This window comes from Leucoraja erinacea, chromosome 14 (assembly GCF_028641065.1).
Source record: "Leucoraja erinacea ecotype New England chromosome 14, Leri_hhj_1, whole genome shotgun sequence".
In the NCBI taxonomy this organism is placed as follows: domain Eukaryota; kingdom Metazoa; phylum Chordata; class Chondrichthyes; order Rajiformes; family Rajidae; genus Leucoraja; species Leucoraja erinaceus.
The window spans coordinates 40,492,105-40,503,055 of record NC_073390.1 but is presented as its reverse complement, the minus strand read 5'-3'; the positions used below and the strand labels follow the sequence as shown (position 1 = coordinate 40,503,055).

The following is a 10,951-nucleotide window of genomic DNA, read 5'->3' as shown; positions in this document are numbered from 1 at the left end:
CAGCATCTGCAATTCCTTCTGTCTCAGCCACAAGAGCATAAGACAGAGGAGCAGAATTAGGCCATTCGGCCCATCAGATCTACCCCACCATTCGATCATGGCTGATTTATTATCACTCTCAAACACATTCTCTTGCCTCCTCCCGCTAAACTTTCACATTCATAAGTTTACAAATGATAGGAGTGGAATTAGGCCATTCGACCCATCAAGTCTACTCCACCATTCAACCATGGCTGATCTCTCTCTCTCTCCTAACCCCAGTCTCCTGCAGTCACCCCATAACCCCTGACACCCGTACTAATCAATAATCTATCTATCTCTGCCTTAAATATATCCATTGACTTGCCCTCCACAGCCTTCTGTGGTAAAGGATTCCACAGATTCACCACCCTCTGACTAAAGAAATTCCTCCTCATCTCCTTCCTAAGGGAACGTCCTTTAATTCTGAGACTGTGACCTCTGGTCCGAGACTCTCCCACGAGTGGAAACATCCTCTCCACATCCACTCTATTCCAGAACCTTAACCATAAATGTCAAGTTTAAATGTTTAAACTTGCTTTTAAAAACTCCAATTACATTTGTTGTTTTATTTGTCTGACCTCGTAAAAAATGATTATTTTTGTAAAACACTAACTTCCCTGGTGAGAGGTGAAACTATTGCGACGGGGAAAAGATTGAACCCTCTGGAATATCTCAGCCCACTACCCGAGTCTGCTTGTTATTTTACTCATTAAATTATACATCCAGCAGATAATTATTGATAAAACGAAATATAAGCTTGTAAAAGCCTCGATAGTTCAGGAGCTAATAGGTGTTCCGAGCAGCATATTTAACACTGCATCAGGATTCAGCGTAGTCTTTGGTTGAAGATGAATTATGGAGTATACATTATTTCAACCCCACCTCATGGAGTCAATAAAGTCACCTCATAACCCCGTCACTATTTACCCTGATTTATTACTCATTAAATAAGTCATTTCTGACTGGCCCGACCTCTATGGAATCAGAGTTCCCATTCATTTCCATAAGATGAGGGAAGAGAAAGTTAAATTCAGTTCTTTATTTCAATGTTTAAGTTATTTATTTACGCTTTAATGCATTGCAATCACTTTTTTTTTAAAGGTACATTTTTCATAAATTATGTTAAGCAATTACAATAGTTCTTGTATCTTTTAAAGGTAGATAAAAATGCTGTAGAGGGGTGAGGCAGCATCTATGGAGCGAAGGAATAGGTGACATTCCCGGTCGAGACCCATCTTCAGACCCTTCTTCTTCTATCTTTAAGGTTGGTTTAGTTCAGTTTAGTTTAGTTCATTGTCTCGTGTGCCAAGATACAGTGAAAATGTAATTTAATTCTGATCACGTAGACTACTTAGTGTCTGTAGACGAGCAATTCATAACACATGAAGAGCAACAACCTGCCCTGTCCAATGACTTCAGCTCAGTTTAGTTTATTGTCACGTGTACCGAGGTACAGTGAAAAGCTTTTTGTCGCGTGCTAACCAGTCAGCGGAAAGACAATAACATGATGACAATCGATCCGTCCACAGTGTACAGATACATGGTAAGGGAATAACGTTTAGCGCAAGGTAAAGCCAGCAAAGTCGGATCAAGGATAGTCCGAGGGTCGCCAATGAGGTAGAAAGTAAACTTTGTGCAGTGTTTAAACCCCTCACAAGGTTTGCCAACTTTGACAGGAGTTGCGTTTGTAGAGCCATGGAGTTGTACAGCACAGAATCAGGCCCTTCGGCCCAACCTTGTCCATGCTGACCAAGCTGGCATGTAATGGGCCTGTCCCACTTACGCGACTTTTTCGGCGACTGCCGGCACCAGTCATAGGTCGTTGCAGATCGGCTAAATTTTCAACATGAAAGACGCTACAATTCTTTGGGCGACTGAGGAGACGACTCATGACCATACAGGCGACACCCCGGCAACATGTTGCGGGCTGAACCCTGTATGGTCGTGAGTAGTCGCCCAAAGAGTCATACCTTGTTCTGGTCGCCGCTGGATTTTCACCATGTTGAACATTTACGGCGACTATGACGGGTGTCAGCAGTCGCCGAAAAAGTCCCGTAAGTGGGACAGGCCCATAAGGCTGCACCCATTGTCTCCATTTGTCCAATATCCCTCCAAATCCTTCCTGTTCATCTATCTTTAAAATGTCTTCAACATTTTATTATTGTATCTACCTCAACTACTTCTTCTGGAAGCTCCTTCCATTCACCCCACACCCTCTTGGAGGAAAATATTGCTCTTCAGGTTCCCCCTCTAACCTTAAACCTATGTTCCGGGGTTCTTGATATCCATCCCCCTGGACTAAAAAACTCATTGAATTCACCCTACCTACTCCCTTCATGATTTTATACACTTCTGTAAGACCACCCCACAGCCTCCTGCGCTCCAAGGAATAAAGTCCTAGCCTGCCCAGCTCTCCCTGTAGCTCAGGCCTTTGAGTCCTGGCAGCATCCTCGTAAATCTTGCCTTCGCCCTCTCCAGCTTGATGGCATCTCTCCTATGCGAGAGTGCAGTGGAAAACCATCAGGCTTTTGAAACTGACACTTGGACTGAAGAAGGGTCTCAACCCAAAACGTCACCTGTTCCTTTTCTCCGGAGATGCTGCCTGTCCTGCTGAGTAACCCCAGCATGTTGTGTCTGTCTTCGGTGTAAACCAGCATCTGCCCTTTAGTTTGGCTTAGTTTAGATTAGTTTTGAGATACAGCATAAAACAAGGCCCTTTGGTCTACCGCCGACCAGCGATCCCCACACGTTCACACTACCCTACGCACACTAGGGACAATTTACATTTACACCAAGCCAATTAACCTACAAACCTGCACGCCTTTGAAGTGTGGGAGGAAAGGGAAGGTCTTGGAGAAAACCCATGCAGGTCATGGGGAGAACATACAGATGGCCCCCGTAGTCAGGATAGAACCATGGACTTCATTTTGGTCGTGCTATTATGGTCTGGTCGCCTCATATTACTAATTATTAATTAATTGTATTATTGATTATTGAATCTTAATTTGACCAAATTAATAACAGTAAAATTTGGTGACCTTGATTATAGACAATAGACAATAGGTGCAGGAGTAGGTCATTGAGCCCTTCGAGCCAGCACCGCCATTCAATGTGATCATGGCTGATCATCCCCAAACAGTACCCCGTTCCTGCCTTCTCCCCATATCCCCTGACTCCGCTATTTTTAAGAGCCCTTTTTAGCTCTCTCTTGAAAGCATCCAGAGAACCCGCCCCCACCGTCCTCTGAGGCAGAGCATTCCACAGTGTCACAACTCTTTGTGTGAAAAAGTGTATCCTCATCACTGTTCTAAATGGCTTACCCCTTATTCTTAAACTGTGGCCCCTGGTTCTGGACTCCGCCAACATCGGGAACATGTTTCCTGCCTCTAGCGTGTCCAAACCCTTAATAATCTTATATGCTTCATAAGGTTCCCTCTCATCCTTCTAAACCCCAGAGTATATAAGCCCAGCCGCTCCATTCTCTCAGCATATGACAGACCCGCCATCCCGGGAATTAACCTTGTAAACCTACGCTGTACTCCCTCAATAGCAAGAATTGATAGTGCAAAATTAAACTCCGTAGTGTAACCAAGGTCACAGTCTACTGAAGATCATAGCTGAAATTGAACCACAATGGCGATTTTGACTATCATCATCAACAGTTAAGAAACATTTGGACGGGTGCATGGATAGGACGGCTTTAGAGGGATATGGGCCAAACACAGGCAGGTGGGACTAGTGGAGGTGAGTTTGCAATTTGCGACAGAACAACAGCCAGTGCTAAAGACAGGATTATTACATGGCTTGGGCATGGGATTCATTTAGATATTTACCATAGAGCGAGATAGAGGCAGGTAGATTTGGAAAATCAAGTCATGTATTATTTTGTGGAACTTCACAAAATCTTAGTGAAATAAACGATAGGAGTGGAGACGCAGGAAACAAAACACAAAGTGCTGGAGGAACTCAGCGGGTCAGGCAGCATCTGTGGAGGGAATGGACAGGTGATATTTTGGGTTGGGACCTTCCTCCAGACTGATTGTAGTAGCAGTGAGAAACCGGGTTCGATCCTGACCTCGGGTGCTGTCTGTGTGGAGTTTGCACGTTCTCCCTGCGAGCACGTGGGCTTCCTCCGGGTGCTCCAGTCTCCTCCCACATCCTAAAGACGTGCCGGTTCATAGGTTAATCGGCCATCTGTAAAATTGCCTCTCGTGTGTAGATAGATAGTGGATGAGAGAGTGGGATAACCTCGAACTGTGGTGAACGGATGATGGATGGTCGGTGTGTACGTGATGGGCCGAATGGCCTGTTTCCATGCTGTATCTTAAAATGATACTACAATAAATTTCCAAAATCTCTGGTTACACGAATGGGGACCGTTGGGGGCAAAGACCACCACTTGTAGGAAATACGTTATTAAATAATTCTCCTTAGTTGCCTACAAGTGGTTTTCCGATGTGAGTTAAACTTACGGAATGAGAAAATAAAAATTCCAAAGCAATCCCTAAAGCGAGTTTCACAAACAGCTCCTCTTTCTCTAACTATTAACAGTCGGAGACCAAGATCTCATCCCAAACTATTTATCTCCATGTAAGTAAGTTCTGGCTCTTGGTGTATGTTTCTCGTTGGTTGCTGCTTAATCTGGTGGAGCCTGCCTTTGTACGTACTGTCACTCCGCAAGTTCACAAACACAGCTGAAACCATGCACTCGTTCCAAACGTGTGTCTCCCACCCTCACTCAACTCCAAGCTGGGGAATGGTAGCAGGAGTCAAGCACTGTGCACACATAAACATCTTGGAGGGAGGGGGAGGGGAGGGGAGGAAAGAGAGCTACGACTTTAACTGTGATGGTCTGTTGGTTGAAATACTACTCTGCACAAACTATCTGCAAAAAATCTACCCGGGCAAATAAAAAACCTAATCCCCGCAGCTAAGTACATCAAATCTACAAAAATGATCTGTTAATTTGATAAAATGCTAGCTGGTTCAAGTATCTTTTGATGGGGTCCGATATCTTTCAATGTGTGTTCAATTAAGGAATAATCTTAAAATAGAACTTCACCCGAGAAAGAAATATACAATCTCTTCTGAGTTCTCTTTGTTTTGAGTAAGATGGTGGAGACTGAAAATGAAAGCCAGGTGATATTCCTACTGGAATGAATAGGAATTTCCTTCAAGATAAAATAGGAGACTCTGAAAATGTTTCGCCAAGGGTCAGCTATGCATGTATTGAAAACAAATTGAGAGGAAATCAAAGCCATTTGGAGTATTTGTGGTTGCCAAATCATCTGGAGGATAAATATTTTTTTCCTTAACCCTTTTGAGTACGAAATATTCTAAAAGACAGTGATTTTTATTTTTAAAAGTTTTGTTTAAACGGGATTCAGGAGTCCTGCTTATCACCTCTTTAATCTTAATTAAGATGCAGATCCTGAACCCGATTGACTAAAGTTCAAATGAAGGCATGTGCATTTTCTTTTAACTAATATTAGAAATCTGAGGCTTCATCTGCTGTCCTGGTGAAAAGGTCAAATAGCAATCACTGAAGTCTAAATTACTGCAACCAGTTCTTGGGCATCACTTCTCCTTAGACTGCAAGTTTGGAGTTCAAAAGAAATCGTGAATTTTTGACCTTATAACTTTTTGCTTTAATTTTTATTTGATGTCGTGTGTTGAGATGAAAGATGATATCACCCCTCCTCTCCTCTTTTTCCCTAAAATAAACGTAATTCAGAACTTTGAAAGAACAAATAAGGGCCTGTTTCCACGTTGAGTCTCAAAACTTAACTAAACTAAACTAAATCTCAATGTCACGACTGAGAACAGAGGACACTACAGCAGGGAATGGGCCATTTGGCCCACAATATGTGTGCTGTACATGATGCCAAGTTAAATGAAGTTCTGCCCATATGTGATCCATATCCCTACCTTCTTCTTAGGCCCCCTTCGGTCGTGGCTGACCATGGGTGTCTCCAGTGTTAGACGACATCTATGCGTGACTTTGTTTAACGTGGGGAGACTGGTGCACAGACAGCCACCCCATGGTCCTTGACAGATCTGGGTCAGAATCCAGTGGCATGGAGTCCAAGATGACCGGAGACCCTTTTCTGCTGCAGCCTTCATCCGCCTTCCCAGCCGTTGTGACGCTCCACTAAGGTCAGCCATCGTCCTCCGCCTGTTCCACCGTTGAGGCCTTGGTTGGATTGCTCTTTGTCAGAGACCTCCCCCTCGACCTTACCGCCAAGGTTGGCCCTACCAGGAGCATAGCTCCAGACGGCATCGATCTCAGGATCTCAGGTCCACTCAAGCTGTTCCACCACGACAAGGTGACAATCCACGGATATCCCTCCATTCTCTGCATATCGATGTGCCAGAGCAAACCCACACCTCTACTTACTTAGAAGGCTTAGGACGACTTAAGGCATGTCCGCAAAAACTCTCACCAACCTCTACAGCTCCTTCCAAGAACGCAAGAAATCGCAGCGAATTGTGGACGCAGCCCAGACCATCACACAAACCAACATCCCTTCCATTGACTCCATCTATACCTCACGCTGCCTTGGCAAGGCCAGCAGCATCATCAAGCACCAGTCTCACCCCGGCCACTCCCTCTTCTCCCCTCTCCCATCAGGCGAGAGGTACAGAAGTGTGAAAATGCACACCTCCAGATTCATGGACAGTTTCTTCCCGGCTGTTATCAGGCAACTGAACCATCCTACCACAACCATAGAGCAGTCCTGAGCTACTATCTACCTCATTTGTAGACCCTCGGATTATCTTTAATCGGACTTTACTGGACATTATCTTGCACTAAACGTTATTCCCTTTATCCTGTATCTGTACACTTTGGAAAGCATGACTGTAATCATGTATTGTCTATCTGCTGAGAGTATAAAACATGCATCAACAATAATTTCACTATCCAATGGTACACATGACAGTTCAGTTCAGTTTAGTTTATTGCCACGTGTACCGAAGTACAGTGAAAAGCTTTTGTTGCGTGATATCCAGTCAGCGGAAAGGCAGGCTGTGATTACAAGCCATTCACAGTGTACAGATACATGATAAGGGAATAACGTTTAGTACAATGTAAATCCAACAAAGTCCGATCAAGGATAGTCCGAGGGTCACCAAAGAGGTAGATAGTAGTTCAGGACTGCTCTCTGGTTGTGGTAGGATGATTCAGTTGCCTGATAACAGCTGGGAAGAAACTGTCCCTGAAGAAGGGTCTCGACCCAACACGTCACCTATTCCTTGGCGCTCCATAGATGCTGGCTCACCCGCTGAGTTACTGCAGCATTTTTCTCTACCTTCTCAATCTGGAGGTGTGCGTTTTCACACTTCTGTACCTGATGGGAGAGGGGAGAAGAGGGAGTGGCCAGGGTGCGACTGGTCCTTGTTTATGCTGCTGGCCTTGCCGAGGCAGAGTGAGGTGTAGATGGAGTCAATGCAAGAAAAGTCCGTTTGTGTGATGGTCTGGGCTGCGTCCACAATTCTCTGCAATAAATGAAACTAACTCAACCAAGTTACCGTCTCTGCCCCCACCACTAGCCTCTGTGTATAAAACCACTGCCCCCACCATTCTCCTCTAAACTTTCATATAAGACAATGAGCTGATCCTAATCTAATCATTGTCGGCATGCACTTACAGTAAATCCTCAAGCATTTCTCTCAACGTTTATTCATTTGCTGTGCAGTCCTTATAGATCAAAATCTTAATTAATGTATCAATGCATTCTGTTTCAAAGGCTATTTAATTTATTTTACATGTACTTGTTAACAAGAAAGTATAAAGTTTAAAGTGTTCTGGACACAGCAGGCCCTGGAGGTCTTTAGCAAGAAAGAATATGCAGCTGAATTATTTTAATTTTTTTAGTTTAGTTTAGTTTAGTTTAGAAATACAGAGCTGAAACAGGCCCTTCGGCCCATTGAGTCCGCACCGACCAGCCATCCCCGTACACCAGCACTATCCTACACACACTAGGGACAATTTATAATTTTACCAAAGCCTATTAACCTACAAACCTGCACGTCTTTGCAGTGTGGGAGGAAACCGGAGCACTCGGAGAAAACCATGCAGGTCACGGGGACAATAGACAATAGACAATGGGTGCAGGAGTAGGCCATTCGACCCTTTGAGCCAGCACCACCATTCAATGTGATCATGGCTGATCGTGCACAATCAGTACCTCATTCCTGCCTTCTCCCCATATACCCTGACTCCGCTATCTTTAAGAGCCCTATCTAGCTCTCTCTTGAAAGTATCCAGAGAACTGGCCTCCACCGCCTTCTGAGGCAGGGAATTCCACAGACTCACAATTCTCTGGGTGAGAAACGTACAAACTCCGTACAGACAGCGCCCGTAGTCAGGATCGAACCCGTGGCTGTGGCGCTGTCAGGCAACAACTCCAACACTGCACCACCCTGACCGCCCCTATTTTGTTTTGTCCTACTGAAGTTCCTTTGGATGTAAACATCCTCGGTTCCCTTGCCTGCCTTTCATAAGCCTCTCGAAAAAGGAGCATTCCCACAGAAAATACGTTTTTTTTTCATACAATGCTTGGCCTGAAATTCAAGTGCATTCAAGTTGACTTGCTGGTCGTGGTTGTTGAAGAATGTTGATGACTGCCTCAGTTATGGGCTCGCACTGCTATTTGTCTCTGAGACAGTTCAATGGGACTTGCTTGTTGAAAATGTACTCTGCACTTAGGTGGGGGAGAGGGGGGGGCGTGGAGGATCCAGTCTGAGCATAGAACGTAGAACAGTACAGCACAGCATCAGGCCCTTCGGCCCACAGGAAGGCACTGCAGATGCTGGTTTAAACCGAAGATAGATACAAAATGCTGGAGTAACAACTTACAGCATTTTGCAATAAGCTGACAAACCTGCACATCTTTGGAGTGTGGGAGGAAACCAGAGCACCCGGAGAAAACCCACGCAGGACACGGGGAGAAGGTACAAACTCCGTACAGACAGCACCCGTAGTCAGGATCTCTGGCGCTGTGAGGCAGCAACTCTACCACTGTGCCACCGTGCCACAAAAAGCTGGAGTAACTCAGCGGGACAGGAAGCATCTCCGGAGAGAAGGAATGGGTGATGAGACTGAAGGAAGGTCTCGACCTGAAACGTCATCCATTCCTTCTATCCGGAGATGCTGCCTGTCCCACTGAGTTACTCCAGCTCTTTGTCTCTATCTCCCTGCCTGCACATGGGGTGTCAAGGTAGCGCAGCGGTAGAGTTGCTGCCTCACAGTGTCAGAGACCCGGGTTCGATCACGACTACAGGGTGCTGTCTGTACGGAGTTTGCACGTTCTCACCGTGACCTGCGTGGGTTTTCACCGGGTGCTCTGGTTTCCTCCCACACTCCAAAGACGTGCAGGTTTGTCGGTTTATTGGCTTCTGTAAGTTGTGTCTAGCACGTCGGATTGTGCAAATGTGTGTGGATCGTTGGTCGGCATGGACTCGGTGGGCCCAACAGCATGTTTCCTCGCTGTATCTCCAAACTAAACACATGAACCACATCCCTCCATTCCCTGAACATCCATGTGCCCATCTCAGAGAGTCACGGAGATGTACAGCACGGAAACAGGCTCTTCGGCCCAACTTGCCCATGTTGACCAAGTTGGCATATTGGGCTAGTCCCATTTTCCTGCATTTGGCCCATGGACCCTTCCTATCCATATATCTGTCCAGAGTGAGTCCCACCGTAAATTGGAGGAGCAGCACCTCATATTTCGCTTGGGTAGTTTACACCCTAGCGGTATGAACATTGACTTCTCCATTTCAGGCAGTCGCTGCTTTCTCCCTCTTTCCCCTCCCCAGTTCTCCCACAGCCTACTGTCCCCACCTCTTCCTTTCTTCTTCCCGCCACCCGCCCGCTCCACCCCCACATCAGTCTGAAGAAGGGTCTCGATCAGAAACGTCACCTATTTCTTCACTATATAGATGCTGTTTCACCCACTGAGTTTCTCCAGAATTTCTGTCCACCTTTGATTTTTCCAGCATCGGCAGTTCTTTCTTCAACATATATCTGTCCAGAAATAAAATACCAGATCAAAAGGAGGCTACAGATTTTTGGCTATTGAGTAGAGCTACTACGTGGATATAAACGTTAAAATACACGGGTATAAGGAAACAGTTTCAAATTTCGAAAATTTAAAACCAGAAATATTTCCAAACTTATTAAAGCTAATAAAATTCGGTGCACTTTCAGGATACAGAATTTGGAATAAAAGTGAATTATGGCCAGGGAACATTCCAGATAATACATACAATTTCGTTGATAAAAAAGAAATAGACCAGCAAGAAATAGACCAGAACACTGGTTAAAAATGGAAAAGGAAGATTGTGTTTTTATGTCTGGCTGTGGCAGCTTTGATAGTCCAGAGTCGCCTTCCAGAGGGAAGTGATTCAAAGAGTTTGAGGCCAGGGTGAGAGGGGTCAGAGATTATCTTACCCGCTCGCTTCTTGGCCCTTGCAGTGTACAGTGCACATGGGGGGAAGGTTGCAGCCAATAACCTTCTCAGCTGTGCCTCTAGTTTTAGAATAGACAATAGACAATAGGTGCAGGAGTAGGCCATTTGGCCCTTCGAGCCAGCACCGCCATTCAATGTGATCATGGCTGATCATCCCCAATCAGTACCCCGTTCCTGCCTTCTCCCCAAATCCCTATCTTCCCTGTCTTTAAGAGTTCTATCTAGCTCTCTCTTGAAAGTATCCAGAGAACCGGCCTCCACCGCCCTCTGAGGCAGAGAATTACAGACTCACATCTCTCTGTGAGAAAAATTGTTTCCTCGTCTCCCTTCTAAATGGCTTACCCCTTATTCGTAAACTGTGGCCCCTGGTTCTGGACTCCCCCAACATCGGGAAAATGTTTCCTGCCTCTAGCGTGTCCAAACCCTTAATAATCTTATATGTTTCAATAAGATAT

The 10,951-nt window shown here is 45.3% G+C and overlaps 1 protein-coding gene and 1 long non-coding RNA gene across 2 annotated transcripts in view; one reads left to right on the top strand and one right to left on the bottom strand.

Annotated features, from left to right (window-relative positions):
• The window catches only part of LOC129703625 (nematocyst expressed protein 3-like), a 21,831-nt gene extending 21,585 nt beyond the window's left edge, over positions 1-246 (bottom strand). Inside the window, exon 1 of the mRNA XM_055646235.1 lies at positions 1-246. This exon is cut by the window's left edge and continues 799 nt beyond it. The gene's annotated coding sequence lies outside the window, so the exon portion shown is untranslated.
• Positions 1-10,951, top strand: part of LOC129703626 (uncharacterized) — a 29,523-nt gene that overhangs the window by 703 nt on the left and 17,869 nt on the right. Inside the window, exon 2 of the long non-coding RNA XR_008724595.1 lies at positions 1,179-1,285. This is a non-coding gene — a long non-coding RNA (uncharacterized LOC129703626). The remainder of the gene's footprint in view (positions 1-1,178; positions 1,286-10,951) is intronic.